Below are 27,984 nucleotides of genomic sequence, written 5' to 3'. Positions count from 1 at the left end.
TACACTTAAACAATAAATTATTGCAAACAAAAAGTCCCTCTTTTCGACAAGTAAGTATTAAAACTAAAAGAGAAACATTGCATCATATTATGTGTCGAATAAGTAAAAAAAAAAAAAAAACTTTTTTTTTGGGGGGGGGTCCAAAACTTCACCCGATTTCTTTTTTTAAGTTAACAAAATAAAAATATATTTAAAAAAAATTAGTTAAGAAGTTTTGTATTAATAGTGTGTAATGGTAACTACATATACAGAAAGGCATCCAGATAATTTTTAAGCACAAGTTAAATGCTTTTCATTTTTTAATATTTTTAACTAGGTGAATAGGTGTCTCTTCTAACATACACAATTTCAGTTGAAAATCGGCATTCTTTTGTAATAAAAATGATCAGCAATAAAACTAGCTTTTATATAATTTTTCATCAATATAAAAATAAATCAAGATACATTTAAAAAAAATTGGAAATAAAGAAAAAAAAAACATGGTAAATAGTTAACAGAAATCAAAAGAACTAATAGGATTCTAAACAAAATTCTTGTAATATTCCATTAAAAATGTATCAAAAACGCATCAGAATTAGATAATTTCAGATAATACAGTCACGAAGTCATGATTTATTAAAAAAAAGTCATATTTATGTGTGTATAATGTTTTCTTTCTGCTACACAGAATAAGTTTTTAACGATTCTTCGCAAAGAATAAACTTCCAACTTAAACAAATGAAAAATGATTGGTTTAGTATTTTCGAAACCGTGTGAATTCCAGACAATTCATTTGGTTATTGGGGTTATTGGCATTCTCTTGATTTCGAGATTAAATTACATTAATTTGCATCATCCACGTATATGTTACTGATTAAATCCCTAGTCAGCTTTTAATGCCGTGCAGAAATCAGAAAAGGATATGCTGACTAAGGTGGTGACAATGTCATGTTACAGTTCTTCAAAATTATGAAATATTTCCAAAGTAACTACCATGTGTCTTCAATATGTACCATGTATCTTGAATATTAATGAAACTAAAGTAAAAGGAAATAATCAGAATGAAATGTTGGGATTTTTAGATTCTAGAAAGCATATTTTTAGTATTATGTAATTTAATGGTAGAAATATTGCAGATATTACAGTCCAGAACATATATTAAAATATTTCTAAAAACAAACAAAAATATAATAAATTTATATTAATCACTAGTAGGTTCAAGTCTATCTGAGAACAAAAGTAAAAGTTCTCAACAAATTCTCAAAACTATGATCAACATAACTTTTCAATTGGAATTCTCATAACAGATGTCCTTTCTGCAGATGCAAGATTTTGGTGTTATGTAATTTAATGGTAGAAATATTATAGATATGATAATCTAGAACACATATTAAAATATTTCTAAAAACAAACAAAAATATAATAAATTTATATTAATCACTAGTAGGTTCAAGTCTATCTGAGAACAAAAGTAAAAGTTCTCAACAAATTCTCAAAACTATGATCAACATAACTTTTCAATTGGAATTCTCATAACAGATGTCCTTTCTGCAGATGCAAGATTTTGGTGTTATGTAATTTAATGGTAGAAATATTATAGATATGATAATCTAGAACACATATTAAAATATTTCTAAAAACAAACAAAAATATAATAAATTTATATTAATCACTAGTAGGTTCAAGTCTATCTGAGAACAAAAGTAAAAGTTCTCAACAAATTCTCAAAACTATGATCAACATAACTTTTCAATTGGAATTCTCATAACAGATGTCCTTTCTGCAGATGCAAGATTTTGGTGTTATGTAATTTAATGGTAGAAATATTATAGATATGATAATCTAGAACACATATTAAAATATTTCTAAAAACAAACAAAAATATAATAAATTTATATTAATCACTAGTAGGTTCAAGTCTATCTGAGAACAAAAGTAAAAGTTCTCAACAAATTCTCAAAACTATGATCAACATAACTTTTCAATTGAAATTCTCATAACAGATGTTCTTTTCATTTCAAAATTAACACGCCACAGTTTTTACACGCACGCATTTTCTATTTACTCATGGGAATTGAAATGAAATTGCTGTAACAGGTGAAAAAATAGAATTTCAAAATATTCCATTCAAAATGCCTGGAGGTACAACGGCGATTAGTTCGTTTTTATTAGCTTTGTTTGCGTGATAACAAACGAGAAGAGAAAGATTTCCATGTGTCTGAAATTATTTCACGCAAGAAAATTTTCCTTACTCTTTACATAAGCACGAAAGTAATATTTGCTATAAGCAAATGCATAGGACACATGTCTGCATTTACTTTTGTGCGTGTTTTCTTAGTACAGCGGGGTTTGAACTAATTTGAAACGAACGATAAAGCTGAATTCGACCACAAAAAAATCTAAATTATTTAAAATTCCGAATAAAGAAAACAGAGTGTGAAAATGAATGCAGGAAATAAAAACGATAATTTTTAAATTAAAAATGTCAGGTGAGATATTTAAAATTATTCAACAGTTTTAATAAATAATGCACACATGATTAATAGAAATGGTAATTATTTTTTAATAAATAAAGTGATAATGATAAAAATAAAAAAAAATAGTAATTAAAAATAATTTCAATAAATAAGTACAGTATACATGAATGAACAGACATTGAACGCGACAATTGTACGAATAAATTTCGAAATAAACAGTACAATTCACAATTACCACATTCAAAACATATATAAAAAAAGGAAAAGAATTTTTATCACTTATTTTATTTTACTTTGTGGTGTACGAAGTATAGAGAAAGAGTTGTCAGAAATTCGAACTCGAGATTTTGACCTATCTCCACTTTTTCAGATCTCATTGAGTTCGACTTTTGGAATTAGGTCTGTTCCTCTTTTTGCCTGTGACAAAGATAACTCAAAAACAATCAGAGCTAGACAGATGAGATTTTGTATATGATCTTTACACTAAATTTGTAGATGTATATCAAATTTTGAGCGAATTTCAATCAGAATAAATGTTTGTCCGGCTGTCCGAATATAAGTTAACATGATATAAGAAAAAGAAGAGAGCTAGATGGTTTAAATTCAGTACACATGTTTAACATCTATATTATAGACATCAAATTTTGTGCCAAATCCAGCAAGGGGTTGACCATCTGCCTTTTTGATCTTTCAGAAACATGTAAAAGCGATAACTCACTAAAATAATGATTTAAATATATCAACTTAGATATGGAATTTGGCAACTAGAATTACAGATGTGTGAAATTTTAATTTCCATCAGTTAGGAAAAATGCATCTAACACACAAATTCGATTTTCGAATACCCGCATGCCAGGACCCAAAAAACTTTCACCAAAGATCACACGACAGACTAAAAAAAAATGCTAAATTAAAGCCAAAAGTTAATATCTTATAACTGTTGCATGCCAATGCTATGTAAGGGGTTCTCTGCCTTATACGAAGTCCATAATATTTTTGTGAGAGGCCAGAAATAATGCCTTTATTAAAGAAATTGCGAGAAAATTTTGGGGAAGTTATTTTCGCTGATTTATTTGTATTTTGTGCGTTAATGTCCTTTAGTGAATTCAAGTCTTTAAAAAATTATTCACTCAGAGGACGCAAGAAATATGTTTAAATATCTGTACTTGCAATAGAAAGCATTCATGTACTTTCGGGTTTATAGTGTCCGAGCTATAATTGTTACAAAGATAGTCACAATAGTGATTCAATACACCTCGAAATCCGAATTTTAAAATTTACTGTAGAAAGATTCTTATTCAATATTTTATTTTGTTTTGAGTGATTTCTCTCACTTTTTATTTCCCTTTTGAGTGATTTCTCTAATTTTTTGTTTCCCTTTTGAGTGATTTTTCTTACTTTTTAAAAATTATTTGTGATGATCGTAGGAAAAATAAAATTATCTTCAGATCATTACTTTCAGACAAAAAAAAAAAAAAAAAAAAAAAAACTCTCTTTCTAATGAAATTTCTTTTGAATTTCTAAGTAACTTGTTGAATTTTACGAACTCGGTAAAATATAATAGCTCCTCCAAAAATTCTTAAGAATGAAAACTAAAATTTCTACATCCAATATTCTAATTTCTTTGATTTTTTTCAAATTTATATATGTAAAAAACTGATGATTAATACCAGAAAAATTCTGCATAGATTAAAATAAGAATAGTCAAAACACGTTTTTCAAAATTGGTTTTAAATTAATTAATTTCTATATGTCTATTTAACAGATACCTTCTTTGTAAATTCGTGGGGAAGGGGAATTTTATATCTTCGCTGGTTTAGAACGAAGCCAAATGAGAATCAATATCCCAAGTATCATGAACATTTCTTTTACACAATTTAAATTTGGAAAGAAATATTTATTACAAACTCACTTATTTCTTCACTCCCCCCCCTCCATTAATATGTCTTCATTTTCATTTAATCGTTTCGTTTATTTATTTATTTTTTTCATCAGCAGTTAAGCGTACGATATCAATATATATATATATATATATATATATATATATATATATATATATATATATGTAATGATATTTTAAACTCTAATTTAAATTTAATTAATTTCCAAGGTTTTATCTTAATTTAGCCCATAGTAACTTCATTCTAAAATATTCCCTTATTTCCTGATCCAATTCCACTTTCTGTACTTAATTAATTTAAGGGAAGCTTTGGAAAATTTCTGAATCGGCTAAAAGCCTAACTTTCCCACACTCCGAGTGAAGGGACAAAATACCGCTGACGCGACAAATTCTTTTTTAAAAGATCCCTGTGTTTCCCTTGCCTTGTCGGCGCGTGTATCGAAAATCTCTATCGAAATCTCATTATAAATAAGCACTATGGAGAAATATTTTCCCTATCAATATCTCTGGTTATATAAGACCAGGGATAAAATGTTCAAGTGCTTTTCCCTCATTTCTTTCTGTGTCGTTCTGTGTTGTGTGTGTGCTCATTGCTTGGGCATAATGCTTATATATATATATATATATATATATATATATATATATATATATATATATATATATATATATATATATGAAAATAATATGAGATTCAAAATACTCTTATAATATAAATATTTAAAACAAATGACATAAAAATGTGTATTTGTGAAAGAAAAACTTTAACCCACTAGTTAGCCAATTAGTGGTGAATAGTAAAACCTTGTCCACCAATTTCTAGTAGTGGGTGAAACTTAATGACCCAAAAGTAGGACATCAAGAAAAGGGGACGTAATTCTTATTCTCTCTCTACTCTCATCCAGGAATATTTATTTCCAAAGTGGAGAACAACATATCCAGGATAAAAATAGAAAGAGATAGAAATTAATTGTAAGGTTGACCCTATACTCACATCTCAATAAGACTGAGGTATTTGAATTTATGTTGTGATGGCGCCTATCACATCATCATCATGAAGAAAAGAAAAACTAACTCTTACGAGTGGAGACAACGGGCCAACCTAAGTGGGGTTATGTGGAAAAAACATGAGAAATAAAAGGATTTTTTTTTAATTTTAAATTATTATTCATGACTTAATTTTAATTTTTCTGGTGGATAATATGTTCTTAATTTTGATACATGGACAATATCAGTAGCTTTGTTTGTTAATGCGTTTGGTTTAGTTATTTCATAATTTTTCACAGGAAACTATCCTGTCGACTTTTTAATATGTAATATTATTTGTTGCGAAGCATGATGCAGTTTGAAGACAATGAAGATACTTTTAATTTCGTGACGTCGTTTTATTTCATTTTGAAGAAGCAAGCATATGTACAAGCGACGAGCACACAGAACGACACAGAGAGGAATGAGGGAAGAGCTCTTGGACATTTTATCCCTGGTCTTATATAACCTATGATTTTGATAGGGAAAATACTTCTTTACAGTGCTAATGTATTATGAGATTTCGATAGGGATTTTCGTTATACGGGTGGACAAGGTAGGGGAAACACAGGGAGATTTTAAAGAAGAATTTGCTTGATCAGCGGTATGTTATCTCTTCACGCGTAGTGTGGGAAAGTTAGATTTTAGCTGATTCAACAATTTAACAAAGCTGCTCTTGAATTAATTAAGTAGAGACAGTGGAATTGGATCACGAAATAAGAGAATATTTTAGAATGAAGTTACTATGGGCTAAATTAAGATGAAGTTACTATTAAAATTAATTAAATTGAAATTAGAGTTAAAATATCATTACCTATATATATATATATATACTGATTTTTACTACGAAATAACGATAAATTTAAATCATAAAATATTTGGGATTATTTTTGATTTTTCGTTAATAAGAAATTGAAAGTACTAATTAAAAAATATTCAATTAACCGATGAATTCTAATAAAGTACGTTCGGATGACCCAAGTGCACTGGCATTAAATTTCTATAACTCTAAACATAAATTTCTTCATTTTTCATTTATATTATTGCCATTATGATTTCAATATTATTAATCACGTCGTGGCTGGCTCAGAACAGTTATTGCTAGAATAGAAATAATATTTTTTTTCGATTTTGATTATAAATTAATCATAAATTCGAAAATAAAAATATTTTTACGTTTTTTTTTTTTTTTCTTTTGTTAACAGGAAATTTGAGTTACCATTGAAAAATATTGCAATAACCGATGAATTCGAATAAAATACGTTCGAATGAGCCAAGGTTATCTACATTAAAATTCTGTAATTCGATATATGAATTAGATTCGTCATTGCTGATTCATTTATGCGCCATTTCAATGGAAATCTGCTGTACAGTGGATATGTTTCAAAAGAACGTTACAATCTGTCAATATCATTATGTATGCAGATTCGAAACCAAGATAAATTATTTATCAGCGAGAGCCAAAGAGGGTCAAACTTCTTTGGTTCATCTCTGAACCCCACATTCCTGTCCCAAGAACGCTTCATCGGCAATGCGGAGCCACTCTTCCTCTGGTAACGAACTGCTGATGAGCCAAAACAAAGCAGGGACCTACCACCTGTCGGAAGCTAAGGTCGTTGCGGTTCAGATGATCTCCTTCGCAACCACCAGTTCCCGAAAAGTTAATAATAGTATCTGGTTCGAATGTGTGGTAGGTGCTGCTTTGACGCATAACCGGGGCTGCAGTGGTTAATCCTTAACACAGGGTAGATCACTTTGGAAGTATTATACCGGTGTTGAGTCAGTTGGGGAAGTTAATCATTTAGGAGGATTAAAGGATTTTAGAAAACACTTTCTCTGAATAGATTTGTTGCTACGGATGACCGCCATCATTTTCGCGTTTTGTTCTAATTTTAAATTGGTTACTTTTTTGTCCTCTTTTGCTTTCTAATATATACTGTATAAAAAATATTGTAATTGCTGAACAATACGACATCTAAATTTCAACGAATATTTACATTTGAAATCGTCTTAAGATCGAAAAAAAATTTTTTTTAATGATTTTCTGTATGTAAGTATGCTACAGAAAATAGGGAAGAGCTAAATGAATGAAATTGGTTTTATGACCAAAATATTACAATAATAGTAAAAAATCTTGTTATTATTAATAATTTCGGAATATAATTAATTTCAGCCATGGTTATTATTAATAATATCCTATATTACCATATACAACAAAAATGTATATCTGCATCAAATTCTGAGCGACATTCATCAACGGAGTCTGCTCGGCTATCCCACCAAGCATATGCGGGCAAAACTGAAAAACGCAATAATTTAATTACAAAGCGCAATAATTTAGGAATTGTTTTCTTTCTATCCAAATCACAAATCTGAAGCAAATTTTTCATCAAATCGATCTGTATTCAGTTCTAAAATCGATTTAAATACTTCCATTTATCTAATGATTGGAACTCTTTTTTACTGCCCATCTATAGCTCAGTTATAGATATCTTTTATTTCTGTAGTTTGTTAAATGCTTTCTAATAATGCAGTTATATTTAATGTATATTATATTTTACATGCACTGGATGCAATTTAAATTCAGGAGTAATATGCAATTTTAAATATGATCTATTAAATAGTTCATGATTTTACTAATACTCTTCCGACCGCATTAGTTCGTAAATTTGAGAATTGAGAATATTAGTTAAAAATATATAAAGTAACAACATTTATTTAGGCAAGAAGTTCAATGAACAAAATAAACGTGAATTAAAAGCTTGCGAAATAATGTTAACATTGCAAAAGCATTTTGAAATAGCATTATGATGCATTTCGTAATTATTAGTGAAACACACTTGTTGGACAGATGCCATCAATGATAAGCATTTGAATGACGAAAAGTAATTGTTTTCATCACAAACACAAATGACCACATAAACTTGCGTAATATTAGGAATACAATAAAGAAACGACTACTTGGTATGACTTGAAAGTTTTTGAATGACCACAATTGATAAAACTACAAAACAGGAAGGGCTAATTATTATTTGATTTTTTTCTTTAATTAATTTTAGAATTTTATTTTTAATTGGTAGTAATTATAAGATGCTGCAATTAATCAAAATGATGATGAAACTTTAAGATATCTATTTGAGTTCCATTACCCTTCATTAAATTTTTTTCTCTTTAGGTCATTTAGATGAAGAATAAAATTTTTAATTTCACGTGATTTGCTTAGCTGGATGGATAATAAATTATTTTGTATTTTTTTCATATTTGTTTTCAGCACATGGTTTGAGCGATATATGATTGTCGAAAACATAATTCCTAACATTTCTGTTGTTAATTAAACTCCATAGTCTACGAAAAAAGTTTTCCAACATTATTGAGGTTAGAAAATTTATCGCATATTTATGTAAAAAAGGCTAAGTATTCATTAATAGTATTTTAATTTCGAGCGAGGTTCATTTTTAAGTATAAACCAAATAATTTGTATAAATGTGCAGAAGAATACATGGAAAATAATCTTAAATTTAATTTAAACATACATAATTGGATAATCCATTGCGTTTGGAAAATATACATATACGTTCAATATTATATTTTTAGATTTTCCGAAGTTACTTTTACATTTTTATATAGAAGAATACGATTGATATTTAAAAAAGATGGTGTTGTACAGTTTAATTGTTAATATTTGAACATAGTAATTGATCCGTTTAGTATGAGAATGTTTGCTTGGATGCTATCTGTAAGTTGTATAATACATATTGCATGATGTAAAGATCGCTTAAAATTATTTTTAAGATAAAATTATCTTTATATTAATTATGTATCAGGTGTGCTATATAAAAGGACTCCCATCAACACTCAAGCAGAATAAAAATGCTTTTATAACAATATTTAATGCTTTTTTCTTAATTATGTGGTGCAAAATGTATCGAATTTCTTGGCATGATAATGATCTCCAGATCCTAGCCTAAGGATAAACCTGAGGATTTAGAGTTAACAAATTTATTATTTACATAACTTGCAGAGAGATTTATACTTTGTAAACAGATGGCAACACGAAATGTAAGTTTTGGAAGAGTTAATTCCAAAGCATGTGGTCCAAAAGGAAGAAATTATAATTTATTACAGAAAGACATCTTTCCGAAAACACTTATGAAAAAAATTCGACTCTTTAGTCCGAAACATGGTAGAATAACAATCTTTTGAGGCTTGATTGCCTTCTTCTGGCTTGTTGAATCAGCATTTGAAAATGGTTTTGCATTTGAAAGAGGGTTGCATTTTGGGAGTAAATCCTTTTTATACTTACATATTTTACTGAAAGAATATATGTCTCAAAACAAATCTTTTTGATGTTAGTTTCTCTCTCTCTCTCCCCCCCCTTTACAATGAGTAATTTTCGTTGAGAGCAATTTAAAATGTTTTGAAGTATAAAAACATTATACTGTTTAAAGAATAAATAGGGAAGGATTATCTTATTTGGGCTTTTGTCTAAATTGACTTTTATTGTAACCTTCATTCTGTTAAATATTGCATTGATAAAAAAATACAATAATTATCATTGAAGTTGACAATTTATGTGGCAGCGATTCAAAAATAGTTTATTTAATCCTTTTTATGAGAAAGTGCTACTTATCTGCTGATACTGAACTAGAGTTCACATTGATACACCTTTCCTATTTGAATAATAAAGAATTAATGGTCAAGAGATTAAAGGGTAAAGAATACAGTAGAAGTGCTTTTGTATGATCCGAGAGGAAATTTATTAGGTTATAATTTACTAAAATAGTTTAAATAATAGTTTAGTTTAGTTTTTGTATTTTAAAAAGCTATAATATAAATATATTTTTAAAAAAGTCCATAATATAAATATATTTTAAATTCATTTATATCCATAATAGTAATAATAACAACAACAACAGATTGGGCCCAAACAATTGCCTGAATTAGAATGGCTCTGAAAATAGTTATGATAGTATATTTCAAAACAGTTTGCTTTAAGAGTATAGTAAAAGCTACAAAGCGCATCATTCCCTTTGGTTAAATAATCCTAAAAATTATCCAATTATGTTTTGAAAGTAACTAACATACAAAAAAAAATGGTGTAAATAATTAATATTCGATATTTTCTATAATAAAAGATCCATTTTCATAGTATAGATAATTTAATATCATGGTGCCTTTCTTATTTACCTCTTCCGTTGAGATTTTACTAATTGAAATTTGACATTGATACGCTCCAGAGAAAAAAAAACAGTTGGTTAGTGATCTCGAAATGGAAATTATGATGGTTTTCCTCTCTCAATGTTAATCATTGTGCAAATTTAATCAGAAGTATTTTTTGAATTTATTCAGGTTTTGATTTCTTATTTCTTTATTTCCCCTTTTTTTATTATTTTCATATTGTAGCACCTTCTTGAATATAACTGTTTCTGAAATAATTTATTGGTATATTTTTCCTTTATTTTTATACAAATAGAAAATTATATACTGTAGAATAAAACAAAAATATGTGTTATGAAAAATTTTACATGAAGTTTTCCCAAAAATCTCGAAGGAGCAAAAGAAATAATTCAAATATCCCAAAATAATAATAAATTAAAATGAGAATATGAATAAGGGAAAAAAATGCAAGATATTTAAAAAAAGAGAAAATCAAAATCAAAAATATTTGCTACTGGCATTTTTCCTAATTTACAGAATTTTTCAAAAATTTAAAAAGAAAATGGTTAGAAAATTTTTTAAAACAAAAACTCATTATTCATTCTGAAAATGAAACAAGTAATCGGTTTCAGAACATATACATTTATTTCGCTTAAGATTAAGCTATTTTTAAGCGAGATCCCTTTGTTTTAAAAACATAAATGAGAATTTGAATTGAATAAAAAAGAGTTTGATCAACTTCATATGGTGTTTAAAATATACAATCCTATTTTGAAATTTTTATTTCAAAAATTAAACTCGCGGTTTATCATTGCATTTCTATGTTGTCAGTAAATATTTGAATGCTTTTATTTCTTTAAGTAGCAGTATAACTGAAAATGAAGAGGCATTTTTCAAATACTTTTAAATCCTACTTTTTTGATGTTACGTTATTTTCCGGTTTCTTGAAGAAAAATTCTTTTTAAAATGAATACTAATACAAAAGAAATCTTTAAGATTCAACAAATAAAATCAAAACATAATTGGTCTAGACAGACTTATTTCACAAATTTTCCATCACAAGGAAATATATTAAAGTTGCTAAGACTTTGTCGCTGTTAATACAACATTTCTTTGCTCGATAATTTGAGCAGATTTTTTCCAGCTGTACTTTTTACAAAACTTTCAGTTTCTTTGATGAAACTACCAGTTGTAAAAACAAGAGGAATTGATTGAAGAAATAAATAATGAAATTGTTGGAACAAATATCTGTTTCTTTCCACTTCAGAAGGTAAGAAAAAATAATGTAGAATATGGTGAACTTCGGATTTAATGAACTGACTGGGGCTAAAATGGGTTCGAAAAATTCTTGAATCATGCTATGGAAAATATTTCAAAAAGAAACGCATGAAGAATATGAAGCATGTAACTGTGTTGCATTATATAAATAAGAAATACTTAATGCGCATAACCATATTAGTTTGAAAAAATTCCTGACAATATTATTTATGTAGAGGACAAAAATAGAAATTTACACAATGCATCATTCAAAGTTTGGGTTGCAGTCCGATATTTATCATAATTTAATTCAAATACAGTCACTTTTATTATTTTAATTATTATTGATATATTTTTTTAAGTATTGGAATATTTCATACATGTTTTTTTTATCTAAATATAAAAGATCAAATACTTTTTTTATACAAAATATTTTGCTAGGCACAATTTAAAATATTGTATTAGATTTTTGTTTAATTTGGCATCTAGTTTCCATTTTTTTAAAATTGATAATGATGATCACAATGTGTTCTTGAATGCGATGTTTAAAAATATATTAATTAATGGCAACTTTCTTTCTTTTTTTCTTGTTACAAATGCAAAATATTAGGCAATTTAGTTAGCGTACCTGCAAGTAAAGAAACCAGTGAGAGAAGTCTCCTTGAAACTATCTAATAAATGTACTTGTGCATTGAGATTAATTGCTTGGGGAGATTAATACAAATGTACTACAAACAACAATCCCGAAGTGTATTTTAGGCACCGTTTTCCGAACTGTTAAAACCAACATTTAACGCATAACTATAGTTGTAGTCACAAAATGACATACCAAATTTCACTTCTTTAAGTCTTTGCTATTTTGGGCTACATACATGAGAAAATGCCAACAGTCAATTCATCATCCCTTTGGTGGATTTGATTTCAAATTTTATAGAGTCTAAACTCCTTAGATGTTAAATTCAAGCCTCAAATTTTATCCAACCAGCTTCCTTCATTTTGTAATTATTAGATAGACTTCCTCAAAGTGGATTTCTTTCAAAATTTGATGTAAAAACCAATGTACTAAATTTCATTTTAGTAACTCAAAATGATTTGGAGTTATTGTATTCACAGACAGACAGACGGATAGATATTATTTCAAAAATGTGTTTTTCTTACTCATGGAAACCTGAAATGTGGATTTGTCGAAATCCTGAGTTCGAAGACTTTGACGATTGCTCTCCTTTATACTTCTTATGGGAGAAAGTAAAAAGAAAATCTAACTGAGAAGTAACGTTTAACTTACAAAGGCTGGTTAAAAAAACACAATAGCAAATATTTCAGGGTTTTGTATTGTATGTGAAAAAATAAAAAAATAAATACATTTTACGATGCATAAAACGTCATACACGGATTCATTCATTGTGTGCTGGTTTGAATTTGAGAAATGGAAATTATTTTTGCTTTAATCATTTAATGAAATTAGAATTAGTTTCTCTAGTTGGACCACTGATATAATTTTAATATATTATTGTTTCACTTCATTAAAATGCATTTCATAATAATTATATTGTTTTGACGATAAATAAGCAAAAAAGAATTATACCCAACTTTTCTTTTATCTTAAAATTTCAATTATTCATCAATGAATCGTCAAGATATCGTAATTTTTCAATACAATGGTAAAATTAATAATGTATTTGTGACACTTTTATGCCACTATTCCTTTTATTTCCAGGGAAATAATATATTAAAGAAGGCTTTCGAAACTTATATATCAGAAATGTCAACCCTTCTAGATCTTACAAGAGACTAATTTCATTTCATAAAGGTAAACAATTGCTGGACTAAAACTTACAGAATCTGAAATTACGCTGACAAATGCATATTCAATTCAACGGCTCAACAACTTCCATAAATTTTGCTTTCTAATAGAAATTAGGATGAGTTTTTATAACATTCTTTCCTTCATGATTAGCAGTTGGCTCTAAATTTATCAGATAATTAAAAAATATAATTAACGTTTTGTATCTTCCATGGTTTTTCATATTTTTCATGTGAGTTTTCAAATTCGACAAATTCGTTCTAGAAATGCAAGAAAACAAAAAATCCCAGTCAGTACGCCAGGAAATTAAGATAGATTCCTTTCGTCCGCAGATGCATAATTTACCTATGGTCAACCCTGATAGCTCATCTATTTTAAATTTTTGCGATTTTTAATTGTAAATGAGCTATAGGAAAATGAAAATTCCTCCCTCGCCCCGAGTGATCTTGGTGATCTATATACGATGCTGGGCGAGATTTTCACTCTCCTTTCACTTCCATTCCTAGCTGGTTAATATTGAATTACTCTAGTTATCGTGTTAGTAAAAAAACTTTTGTAAAGTATTCTATATTGTTACAGCTATCATCAATTAGGTGTGTAATAATCTTAGTAAAAAAAACCCTAGATGATGGAAAAAAAGGCGCTTTATTTCACAATATATATAATTTTAAATATTTTATACAGTTTTGAACCTAAATTTAGTAGTTCGTACTTTATTTTAGATGCGAACTTGCAGAATTACTGCATTTTTAATTATTTTGTTGCTCAAATTAGAAAATGTAAAAACTAACAAACTAAGTATACATGCTTAATCTTACACATTTTATTGTTTTTTTACAGTAAAAAAACACTTTTTTCCTTAAAGTGGTATTTACGTTTCAAATTTAAAATTTGTCTTAAAGTATAAAACTCCTTTATGAAAAAAAGTAAATTAAGTGAAACTAAAAATTGCTTCAACATGAATTGTTTGTGAAATTGGTCTTTAACTGCTTGTACGACGTTATTAAACACATATAGAAAACAATTTATACTTAACGACACCATTTAAGTTTCATTTTTACATTTAAAAATGTTTATGTTTCGCTGGATTTATAAAAGTTATATAAAGTTTCTTTAAAAAATTGCGAGGAAAATTTATTAGTCATAATCAATAGCTTTATTTTTATCTTTAAATAGTTTTTTTACGTGATAAACAGGTTATAAATTTTTTGGGGAAAATTTAAAGGAGATTTGAACCTTTTGTTTGAAATATTGTATATGATAATTGATTATCTGATTCGTCTATTCCTTTTTATTTTTTAAAATTTGCTCCTAAATATATAACAGCGATAAAGGGCTCACTAACAAAAATAATGTTATTAAAATCTTTGCAAAATGGGATAAATGCAAATTAAGCAACTAAGAACAAATTAAAAAAACCTTTGCTTCAAACTGCAAATGGCAACCACTAGGGTGTCTTATTAGTTCTGGATGGGCATTTCATTTTTAGCTCATCAGATGTCTTCCACTCTGAAAGAAGGGACGATTCCATTTTATTTTCGTACACGAAAAAACTTTGACGGGTTTTGAGGCTCTAGAGGTTTTACATTAGCCGGACTCATAAAATTACAAAAATTTATAAAGTTCTCTTTCGAACATGGCTGGCAAATGCAAGATACAACGATTTTATATATATATATACACACACACAAATAATCCCTTTAAACGAAGAGTGGTTTTCAATTCTAAGGATCATAATCGTAGAAAATCCATAAAATACTGCTATAAGAATCATTGTAATAGGCAACATTCCTATTTGGAGTTCATCCAAAATTCACATTCGGCAACTGTTATTTCATTATTTATAAATATGAAAGTTAAAAATTTTTTTCCTTTTAGTTTAATTCGTCGCAATTTTTTTAAAACCTGTTATCCTCAATCAAAGTTGATATGTCGTAGAAGATATTGACTTTGGATATTTGAATTGATATATTGAGTCACAACACTAAAGTGAGTAGATTTTCCGAAATTCAGGCGATTACTTTTCATATATAAGAGGGTGATGATGGTAGTGATAGTGAGAAAGGGCAGTCATGTCATGGCACTAAATCAAAACCCGAACAGTCAGAAATAATACGGGTACCTGGGCCTATTCTATCCTATTTCATTCTGTCATTAACATTAATAAAAACACGTGCCTGCAGACAGAACATAATATTCAAAGAATGTTAGAAGTAGAACTGGAATTTATAGTTTTTTATGAATCACTAAAATTCGAAAAGGGAATTCTCAGAAGCCAATATTTAAAAAGTAAATAAAGTTATTTTCTTTCTAAAATTCTTAATAGTAACATTTCATTCCACTATTAGAAACAAGATAATTGAGGACATTTCATTCAAAATGTGGACAAATTGGGACAGAAGTTTTAATATGGGATAAATAATTTAAAACAGGGCTATTTCTGCAGGACTGGGCATTATAATCATAATGAAGTTAGAGCTTAGCTCGGTACTGCCAAATAATTTTTGGCAACACGGATATGTAGCGGAAGTCATTGCTTCCTGCCAAAGCAATTCGTGGTGGATTAAAAACCCATCCATTCTTTTTTTTTCTTGGTTCATTGATAATCCTTCCATTCTTGGTGAATACAATATCGAAAATGACATAAAGGTTAAGATTTATTTCATTCAAAAAAAATCTACTTGACTATGGCAGTGAATATGCGTGATTTGTTTTGATTTAATAATGTGTATGTAATTACGGTGCAATCGAAAGAATAGATATAAAAAAAGATTTCGCTAGAAAAGAGAGTAATAAAACAAACAGTCATTAAAATAAAAATAAAACGATGTGGTTTTATTGCCATGTGTCATTTTCTTCAGAATTTTATTTCGAAGTAGATGTGAGAGAGACGATTTTAAAAGATGAGATTCATTCTATTTTCCCCTTTTTATGTAGAAGTAAGCGAAAAGATGACGAATAGTTTCTGTTATGATAAAAATTTTAATACGTTTTATTCTGGATTTGAAAATTTGAAGTTTCATCAAAAGAATTTTATTTCAAATTTCTGTCAATTCAAAGAAATTAAATTTTAGGTGGCTTTTATTTTGAAGCTTTAAGCGAAAGTAATAGTGAATTGTATTTTACTATTTATCTCTACAATTTTTTAATATATATTCGGAAATTTCTAACAATATTTACAGTTATTTAAATAAATTAAGTCCATCTGTAGATTTCATTATTATTTTGCCTACATCACTAAAAAAAATTTTCTATACTAAAACAGAATGACTCTTTAGCGCGAATTTTTGACTCTTTTCATTAAATTTCTTAAAGTTAATGCTTGGTTTAATCCCATATTTTATTACATGCTCAGTTACATTAAGTAAACAATTAAATTTCAATATAAAAGATTACTTTTCGAAGTATAAAAGATTTCATTACCCAGATTTCATTTTTAATGAGTTAATGAATTCTTCATTCAAATTGCCAAGTATGTTATCTTTTGGTAAGGGGTAAAAAAAAAAAAAAAACTTGCAATTTCCTTACGCCTTTTTTCCTAGTTCTATTAATTTTATCGCATTTTTTTGTATAAATCAGAAATTTTAAAATATATATATTAATATACAGTTTTTTCATTAAAACTGATACAACAAATTTATCAGTTCTCGTCTTTTAAAGAATTTTTTTTTTTATAGAAACATTCATTTCGTTCAGAAAATGGACATTTTTGAATCATGTATAAACTAAGCAAGTGTTCTACCCTGAAAGTCCGTTTTTAAAATCTTTCTACCTGTTTCTCAATATCAATAATGATTGTCAGAAATCTGGAGGATTTATTTAAAAATGAAAGTTAGAGTATTTATAACATTAAATTTTGATATAATACATGCATAAAAGCTTACCTTTTCTTGTGAATAAGGAAAGAAGATTTTTTAAATTTTATTTTACTCGTACACAAATATAAGATTAAAGATAATAGAATATTCTTATTAAACAAAAAAAGTAAATTTTTCTTATGAAAAATTTATTATAATAATTTATTTAATTAATACGTTATGTAATATTTGTAATTACCTTACATATTATTTTCGTTGTTAATAGCTTTTTTTCTCATTTACTATAAAACCTACAATGATGGGTAATCCGCCAGTAACTAGTTTTGTTTACTGATTTTTGACATAGCAAACAAAGCTTACCAAGTTAAATTATACTGTATCAAAAGGTTAAAAAATTTAAAGCAGCTAATTAAGTCTCCTTATTAAAAATTTATGAAAACAAAATATTTAAAGCTGCTGGATTATATTTGGTGTATTTATTTATGGACAGCTGTAGTAGTCTTTTTAGTCATTAAATTTAACAATTTTTTTAATCAATTACTGAAAATAATAAACAAGAAACTCCAGAAGATGTGTATTCGGACATCAAATATTGTAAACAAAGAAATGCTATAAATTATTAATGCGTTCAAATAATCAAATAAACTATGTTCTGTGCTTCCGATTTTCTAAGTATTTAATTTCAGTAATTTATAATAATTTTTTTTTCTCTGGATAGAAGAATGCTGAATTATGAAAGTTTTGCACAGTTTACTGGTGTACTTTGCTTTCATAAAAACAGAGAAAAATATATTAATTTCGATAGGATGTGTTTTTTTTTAATCGACTGCAGTTTCAATTCCGTGTTTGCCAATTGTCTTAAAGTTTTTAATATTTTATTGATAGGAATAAGTAAGATTCTGTGTCAAACTTTCATATTATGAGAATGTGGATGGATACCAATGATTGCTCTAGATTGCCTGATAGACCAAAGATGGTAGAAAGAGCATCGCTTGGAAAAAATGCTAGAAGATAAAGAATTTGTTTTCTAGGCAAATACATCTGAATGCTGAATATGCCGATTCAGACCGTATTAATTCCATATTTTGTGTAAATTTCATCGTAAATACATTGTACAAATAAAACTGCTAACTAAGACAATGTACTGTTAAAGTTATTATACCTTTGCACATCAGACACATTATGAAAAGGCGAGGAAACGTAAAGCAAACTCAAACACTAAAGGAATTTTAATAATTGCCGATCAGCTCGGATACTTGCAAAAAAGGAGGGAGTGCAGACCTTTAGTAATTGTTACATTTAACCTATACTTCAGCGTAAAAAAATTGAGTGAAGCTGCAACACGAAAAATGCTCATATAATCATCGAATTTATAAGAGTTGTCATAATGTTTTCTTAAATCGCCGATACCGAATGTGTATGATTCTTAAAATTGAAAATTAAGATAATTTCTGAGAATTAAGTACATATTTTGAATTCTTTTTCATTATAGGCATTTAACGATAGATGTATTGCTTTTAACTGGCTTTATTTTTTACAAAACAAATATTTCACTTAATTGCGATTCTCCCCGAAAATGCATTCACCAAAACATTTAATTGATTTGAGGTGAGTTGAAATTTTGAAGATTTCAAAAGATAACTTTTTAAAATATTTCATCTTAATTTTCGGTCCGTTCAAAAAGGCTATTTAGATTCTTCACTAATTTTTCTTTATAAAAAATTCCAGTTTGTTTTGTCTGTTTAAAAGGATGGAAAGAACAATGGCAGCAATGCAGTTTTTCTTTAGCAATAAATAAATTTAAATTTTTCTATGAAAATCTTTTAATTTTTAAAATTTTTCAGTTGCAGCAGAGTAAATTGGCCTTAAATGAATGTAAGGCATTTGAGAAAAACAACATATAAAATAAATTGTGAAGTTTATTATTAGGTTTAATTAATTAAAAATCGAAAGTAAATTAACTTATCTTTAGTTAGTGTAAAATATATATGGTTCTTGGTTTTGTATTTTCTCTTGAGAGAAAAATGTAAGAAGTAAATTATTTTATTTATTAATCATTCAGTTACTTGGAATTAATTAAAAAAAGTAGTGTAAATATACATGGCGACGGAGTGAAGAGTTAATTAAGTGACCAAGCTTTTAGACTGACAATTCTGAATTTTTAAAAAATATAGAATATTCGAACAATTTAGATTTTAGTTTAATTTTTGGGGTGGATGGGGGATAGAAGATATAAGTCATGGAGTTAACAAAAATTGAAAGAAATAATGAAGTTCTAACTATAAAATTTTCCAGACTGATTAATCTATATCGATTAATAAAAATTCATTCCATATTGATTAATAAAAATTACCATACATTCTGTTGTTGGTGTGAAACTTGAAAAGAGGGCACCGCTCCAGATTATCTAGTAAAGGCACAAAATTACATATCGCGTCCCAAAGACGTCTCCTGTTGTACCAAAAGAAGAATTTAATATAAATCTACCAAACTAAATTACAATGACAATATCCTATGTTCCCTATTTTATGGAAAAATTGAAATATTATTTTTCCGAATCTATTATTTATTCAAATTAAATTTTTCATTAATATTTTTTAAAAAAGAGGCAGGATTTATTCATAACTAAAAAAAATCGTGATAATCTGTAATATTTCGTAAAAAACAAAAACTTTTTTTTAAAATTAAAAACAAATAAACAATAACCACTACTGTTCCGGCTAAAGAGGAATTTAGTTCAGCTGTCTCGTTTTATTTCAGTGTTTCTACAAACTTCCATTTCTGTTATTAATTCATAAACAATATCACCGTAAACAATCTCAAAGCCAAAAAAAAAAAAAAAAAAAAAAATTAAAAGAAAAAAAAAGAAAAAAGGAATCTAGTTTTTCAAATTCCACTTACAAGCTGTCGAGCAGAGGTTCGAATTCAGCTGCCCTTCAAAACTAACTCGCCGATTGAGTATTTGGATTCGTGATCGGGTTGTACCACTATGCGATCAAGGACAGCTGTTTTTCCGTAAGGCCAGACTCACGAATGCGGCTTGCTTCCTTCCGAAATCAATCACGACTGACGTCTGATCACCTCACGCTTGTGCAATGAATCACGATTACTTATTGACGTTCCTCTGCTTTCTGTAGGTGCACAGTTTCTCCGACGCAATAATGCTCTGAATGAACATTTTTGTGTAACCTGATCACATCCGTATCCTTTTTATCGAGTGACTCAGTTTGGCAATAAAAAGAACAAATACGCGGGTCTTTTCATTCAGTCGGGTATCGAATGTTGGTAAATACCAGACACCGAAAGTGCGTGAAAGTGAAGTGTTTCTTAATTTAAACATAGGGTTCCCCAAGTGGAGAATCATGCATTATTTGTCTGATTGCTTTCCTTCGATTTGACAGATTAACATTCGGTTAGATTTGTACACCTAATGTTTGTACACCTAATTTGTACATCTGGCAACTATTACCTAGACCGAGACCGTAACTCCACCGCCCCCTCCCAAATTGGAATTTTTCCCATCTCTTCAATCATAAAATGCCAAGGATTAGTTTAGTTACGATTATTTATATTAACGAGTGCTTAAAGCAACACGAGAGTTTTATGGGACAGACCTGATAATTTTGGAGTCTAGTCAAATAATGAGAATGGCATCTAAGTCGGATCCTTACTCCACAATAACAAAAGTTAATTATTTTGTTAAAATTTATTTCATCAAGTCAGTAATACAATTATAATTTTTAGCAACTGATTATTTAATTATTCAAAATAAATCAGTTGCTGAAAATCAGGAAAGGTTAAATGTGAGTTATGCCGAAAGGTATGCGTCATGTATAACGTGACAGGAGTAGTCACTGTTTTTCCAAATGTCTATCCAGACACTAATGCTATGTTCAGTGAAAAGAAAGGATTACGACCAAGTTAGCTGATACGTCCTTAAGAAAGAATTTCATTTTCTTTCATAATGTTAGAAGTTCTGATTATGGGCACTTTATACAAACTATTTGTTATGCGAAACAGATACATCATCAAAAATAGTTTGTAATAAAAAAATTAATGAATAAATTAATTGTGTGATAACTTGTCAGATGAGAAGCAATGGCGGATTTTTGAATAAGCAGAAAACTAGGATCGCTGAACTGAAGGGGGGAGGAGCGTAGATATCTCGATGATGCACGATATACACAGTTGTCTAATAAGTAAATTTGTAATTTTTTGTTATTATTATTTGTTAAATATTAGGATTGCAGTATGTGTAAAACTTGAAGTATTTAAATTATAAATAATTACGTTTTTTATAACATATTGGAATATTATTTAGTCTTTATTTGATGATGTCATATGATTAAATGATATTTCATGTGACATTATTATTATTTCCTAGGAGGTCTTACGGTCAATATGTCAAAATTTTCAGACTAGACAGGTCACTGAGATCAGAAGCGCGCGACCGCAAGTAGGTCGATTAGAAAAGCCTTTTTTTCCTAGTTGTTAAATAAATAAATTTGTAAAAAATTCAAATTCTATGAATGATAAAATTTTAGGATAATGTTAACATTTAATCAAATATGCTTTTGTTGTGTTCTTTGTGTTCACTCACTTAGTTTTTAGAGTATTTATAAACATTGCACAACGGCTTCAATAATGTTGTGTACAAACGTGGATTCTCGGCAATCTGGAGTTGTAATCGATAAAAAAAATATTAACAAAGGTAATGAAATAGAAATATATTTACCTTAAATAAATCATTAACATGCTAAAATGTTCACGGCAATAATTCATATCTGTGATTCGGACCAACTATAAAATAAGGAGGATGCTTACTTCTTTGCTATTTCTTAATAATAGCAGAGAAGAGAATATTTCATAAGATAGTCGGTGTGAATCACAGACGATTCATGCGATGAGCAACATGTTAAAACAAGGAAATATAAACTAAATATAGGCGTGCTTTGCTCGAATCAAATTCTGCACTGAATGAGAACTTTTGCTGTCAATCGAATATGGGAATATGGCAATTAACGTTTAAAAATGCTCTAAAATGTAAAACTAAATAGACAATCTTATTAAAGGAGGAGGCCTCCAAAGACCCAAAAATACCTGAATAAACCGCTGTTAATACCTTTATAGCAGAAATCGCATTAAACATTCAGTGAAATTGTTGTTTCACTGAGCCAAAGTGAAATTATGATACATTTCGCCAAAAATAAACTGCAACAGGTGATTGGCACTAAAGGGAAGTTTTTCCATACAATCTATTTAAGAGAATGTTTAGTGTGATATCACTTGCTTATATCCGGTGTCTCTTTAAAATAGCAATAAGCAATTGCGTTTTGATCGGAAGACGGATTGCCAAGAGTTTCCGGAGGAAAATTTTCGTAAAGTTTCGTCACCGTTTCTTATCTGGATTAGTGGCAATGGGAATACAGTTGACATTTTGAATTCCTCGTAAAGAAATAAATTTTTATTTATTTACAGAGGATGGGTTTTTACTTTTTACATATATAGTAAATCGAAGGAAGTGATTAAAATAAACGGAATCACTCATCAAGTTAATTTTTTTTTTTTTTTTTGCAAATCAAAGAACGTATTTGAGTTTAAGGACCATTCAAGCTACTTTCATAAAAAAAAATGCAAATTGACAGACGTCTACACCTTATGGATTTAGCTTCATATTTCATACATATCTGTAAATTAGATGCTAAATCTATGCACCAAATTTTATTTATCTAGCTTATTTTGTTTTATGATTATTGTGTTCATTTGTGTTCGAACAATTGGACATGTATACTTCCTCCGAACGGATTCCGTTCAAAATAGCCCAAAGAATTATTGATTCATCGTGCTGATAGACTGATGAACAGACAAAATTCAAAAAAAGTATTTTTCGTACTCGGGAAGATCTAAAAACTACGAGATTCGTCAAAATCTCTAAAATTTGAAGATTACTATACTTTCTCTTTGTATACTATGTATGTAAGAAAGTACAAGCAATGAACTAGATAGATAAATTTGGTACAAAACATAAAACTAATATTTAAACTAAACAAAAGGGTAGATATCATAATGTTAAAAAAAGAATTCTACTAAAAGGATTTAGTTATCTCTACCAATTTGAGCACAATTATCAATTAAAAGATGCACCTGTTTAGATGGACTCTTATCCTTTAAAAAATATCTCAAATCTGATTGTTGCAATTTAACTAATAAAAGGTGTAATAGAAAATCTAATGTAAAAGTGCTTAAGAAATTTTTTTAAAAAAATGTAATTTGTTGTAGATTTTAGTTGCAAATATAAACATTAGAATGTTTCCTTTAGTATCTTCTTTATCCATTATGTTCGCGAATACTCAAATCAAAATTAAGTAATTAATTAATTTTAAAACAAATTAATTAATCAATTTTAAACAAACTAACTTCCAAACAAATAATGATCCACTATCAGAAAAATATGCAATGTCAAATACAAAAAAACACCTATAAGAAAGTAGCAATTATCTTCAATTAGGTCAGGAAGGAAATATTATGAATCAAATAAAAATGGCAGACCTCAGCTCATTGACTTTTGCTATTAATTCAAACTTAAATTTATTTGAATTAGTGAATTTAAGCATAAAAAAATGTTTGTTTAAGATGATAGATGTCAAAACATAATTTGAGATTTCGCATTCGATAATGATGAAAACCAAAAGAGAGGTTATATTTTTTGAACTCCTCTCACGGTTACAGAAGACGGTCTTCGATTATATATACTGAAGGAATGTATGTGACACTTTTTTTTCTCCTCTAAATTGGTAAGTGTTTAAATTAAATTAGTTCTAGCGAAGTTTCAGTTATTTTTTAATTCTGCCTATGAATTCGATTGATTCGACCTGTATCGAGAATCCGTTTAATGAGCTTTTAGTATTCAATGAAATAGTAATTCCTTTATTTTCAGTGCTCTCCAGCTTCTCCACGTATATTCCCTTCTTTGCATTTCACTCCAGTCCGAGATATTTTTCATACTGCCCTCGTAACGATCATGGGTGGACCGAAATTTTAGATTTTTAATACTATTGAAACGAAACAAAACTAATATGAAATTTATTCAATGAAATGGGCATATTAAAGAAAATAAAATGGATATGATTTCCAACTTCGTAATCAGTTCTTTTTTTTTGCCTGTAATCATCAAGTTTTTATTACTTATAAGCCAACTTTGACGACCAGCTGGTTTACCGTAATTATTGTGAGTCAGTGAAATCTTTTTAATCATAATATAATCAGCAGTAAACAGATCATCACTGTATAATTTTTTTTGCTTTGTTTATTCCCTGTTGTTTTTATCTATGTATGTAGTTGTTTCTACTTACTTCTGTAAGCCTTGTGCTGTACTTTTTGGTGCACAAAGATTGCATTGCCTTATTACAAATAAAAAAAAATGAAATATTTTATGCGTGCATTAGTTTCAATATTTCTACCAGCAAAGCAAGTTTGAATTAGAAATTTTTATAGGCATGTGAAATATATTATTTGAAGGCTTTATATGAGCTCTATAAATTTTGTATGCAATGTACACTTACCTCTGAATCAATAATTTCAGCTTTAATCTGAAATGATAATCGATTTAGCCCTAATTAGTTAAATATCATTGTTGCTGAATGAAAGCACATTCACAAAAGATAATAAGTGAAATCATTTCACGAAAGTTTTTTTGTGTGCAAGTGCCTATGAGCTCGTGTGCAATGTCGAAAATGCTTCCTAATTTTTGCTACCTGTTTCAATAAAAAAATTAATAATAGATATATTTACATCAGTAATAGATATTATTATTGTATTTATATTTCATAGTAGATATGCTTTTTAAGTGGTAGGTACTTTTATTTAAATTCATAGTTTTTTATTATTTTTCCTCCGTGGAGTTAATTATTTTATATAGAAGAGGTAATACATCTCAGAATTAAAAAAGAAGAGAAAAATCTAATTATCTTTTATCCAAAATATTTGCATAACAATTTTGCTTGAAAAGTGAGTAATAAAATATAAATTGCTTCTTATTTTGGTTTTTAATTGAGAACAATAGAAACTATTTCATAATACATACACGGAACACAACTGATAAAAATCAAATTTCTTATTTAAATATCTTACGACACCCATTTAAATACGCTTTCAGCGTTGTTGAATAATTTCCAACACGAAAACAGACATTAAAACGCATTTAAATAAAAATTGAAATAAGTGCTATTACGATGTCAATACGAAGATAGAAAACCATACTATCTTAACATTCAAATAAATTTCTGTTTGTAATAAACAATTCATATTTGTTTACAAAACGAGAGGAAAATCAATGTAAAAATAGGAGATAAAAAATTATCGAAAAAAATTATCCTTCAGTTCTGAAATAGGATTTAAATAATTTTAAAATTTTACAAAGAGAGAGTGTTTCTATCAGTGCGAAATAAAGAATAATACTTTCCAAAACAATTTCATTTCCCAAATTATTAGAAAGTATTCGAAAACGTTCTAAGAGACGACTCTCCTCGTTTATTTTTGCATTTCATTCCATTTTCATTTATATTTACATTTTAATTAATTCTATGTCCTAACAAATAAAGACAGTTTAGAAACAATTTCGCTTTAATATATCTTAAAAGCTAATAATTATTCATCTAGACAATAAACTATTTAAATAGAAGATTATTTGAAAGCTATTTTTGAGTTTGTTTTATGGAATAAAGGTTAAACGAAGAAAATAGATAAAATCTAATGTATTCAGCTGAATCAAGTTTACTATAATATTTGCTGTTAATATATGCAAACAATGGAATTGTTTCTTCCACAAGTTCTACAGTTTGCTGAAGTTACTAAACATTTTATTGCTTTAAATTGAGTTCCAGCTGCTCTTCCTTTATTGTTAAAAAGAGGCCTTCGAATTTGCTTAACTATCACATTTTACACAAATTTAGAGAAATAAAACTTTATAATTTTTTTCCTATTTTAATCTCTTATGTAATGTATTTGCCATCAGTACAAGAATTATTTGTATTTTCCACTTATGGAAATGTTTTCACAGGTTGGCAACCTCTGTATTACACTATAAAGATCCATAATGTATTATCATACTTGATAAAGTGTCAATGTTATTTTTATATTTTAAGATTCATAGAATTTGTATTTTTTAACAATTTTTTATGCAACTAAAATTTTTTTTAGTCAATCTTTTTGAGGTCTTAGACAACTGTCTAGTTTGGTTTTGTTGGAAATCCATTACAGTGTACGATTCCAAACATTTCTCATGCTTTTCCAAGTATCATTATCTTTAAACATCTAGAGATAGACTTTTTATAACAACATTTTTTCTATGTATTCTTCGCACAAACTTAAATGAAAACTCGCCATTCCTCTAAACATTAACTATACCTGAATATTAATAAGTTAATTACTGAATCCTCAAATATAAAAATAAACACTGTGATAAATTTTATCTTAACTTTCTCAGCATCGAGTTGCACTCTTCTGATAAAATTTTATCATAGTTACAAATTAAAACAATAAAAACAAGATACATAGATAAATATTTAATAAATATTTAATACAGTTAAATTGACATAATTCTTTCAAGGGAATTTAAAGTATGAGTCAGATGTCAAAAGTTTAGTCAAAAACGTCTTGATTTACATCGCTACCAGATCTTATTTCAGTTTGACCCCGTCACCTTCCTATTTCATATTTCCATCACGTACGGAGCTCAAAGAAAACATCTAAAGCGGTCAACCAACTACTTGTCTCCAAGCTGTGGAAATAAAATAAAAAATAAAACAAAAAAGCATAAAGAAAAATTCTGATTGGTGTTCCGTTTTAAAAACGAAGCCTTATCACGTATATTCTCCTACTTCGACTAAAAAGGTTCGACAGAGGTCAATGATATCAAATTTCTGATTCTGTCTTGAGGGAAGTTTTAAAATATTAAAAATACTGAAATTAAAGTTTAATACTGAAAAGAAAGAAAGAAAAACAGCAGAAATGTTTTTCTCTCGCCCTTAGTAAACTAGAATTCTGTGCTAATCTTGGCACTATTATGAAGATTACCATCAAGACAACAATTTTTTAAAAATATTTCTCAAGAAAAAAATTTATATCTATATTTATTCATTCATTGTTTAATTATGAAAATTTAAATTGCAACATTCATTTACGAAAAAAAAGAATAATCAAGGTGCAAACAAACAAGATTTTCATCAAATAAAGAAGGCGGGGAAACAATGTATCAGGAGGAAATCATTTGCTTAACAATTTTCTTTATTATTTCTTGATATATTATTAAGCATTTTATTTATTTATTAGTCATGAAATAGCTGGAGTTGTCTTCCCAAAACTTTCTAGCATGCTACCCATTGAAGGTGTTATCTCCCTCACTTTGTACAGCATTTTAGCCGCTAATGCTTCTCATAGCATTGGCGAACAATAGTTATGAATTATAGATCTTTGATGTGAGGGAGTTCTCTTTGGCGATTAATATTACGATTTGGCGATAATGGGATGCAGTTAATAAAACCGAAAATCGAACTTGTGTTTTAAACGCGT

General features: G+C 28.1%; 1 protein-coding gene across 2 annotated transcripts in view; it reads right to left on the bottom strand.

Annotated features, from left to right (window-relative positions):
• LOC129980933 (protein PALS1-like) overlaps window positions 1-27,984 on the bottom strand; it is a 198,879-nt gene that overhangs the window by 154,071 nt on the left and 16,824 nt on the right. The window contains exon 1 of one of the 2 annotated variants that reach the window (XM_056091433.1): window positions 20,317-20,490. The exons of the other annotated variant lie outside the window; for it this stretch is intronic. The gene's annotated coding sequence lies outside the window, so the exon portion shown is untranslated. Of the gene's footprint in view, window positions 1-20,316; window positions 20,491-27,984 lie in introns of those variants that run through there. 2 annotated transcript variants of the gene reach the window in all.

This window comes from Argiope bruennichi, chromosome 8, assembly GCF_947563725.1.
Source record: "Argiope bruennichi chromosome 8, qqArgBrue1.1, whole genome shotgun sequence".
NCBI classification, from domain to species: domain Eukaryota; kingdom Metazoa; phylum Arthropoda; class Arachnida; order Araneae; family Araneidae; genus Argiope; species Argiope bruennichi.
Note: the sequence above shows the minus strand (reverse complement) of the source record. Positions and strands in the feature narration are given on the sequence as shown.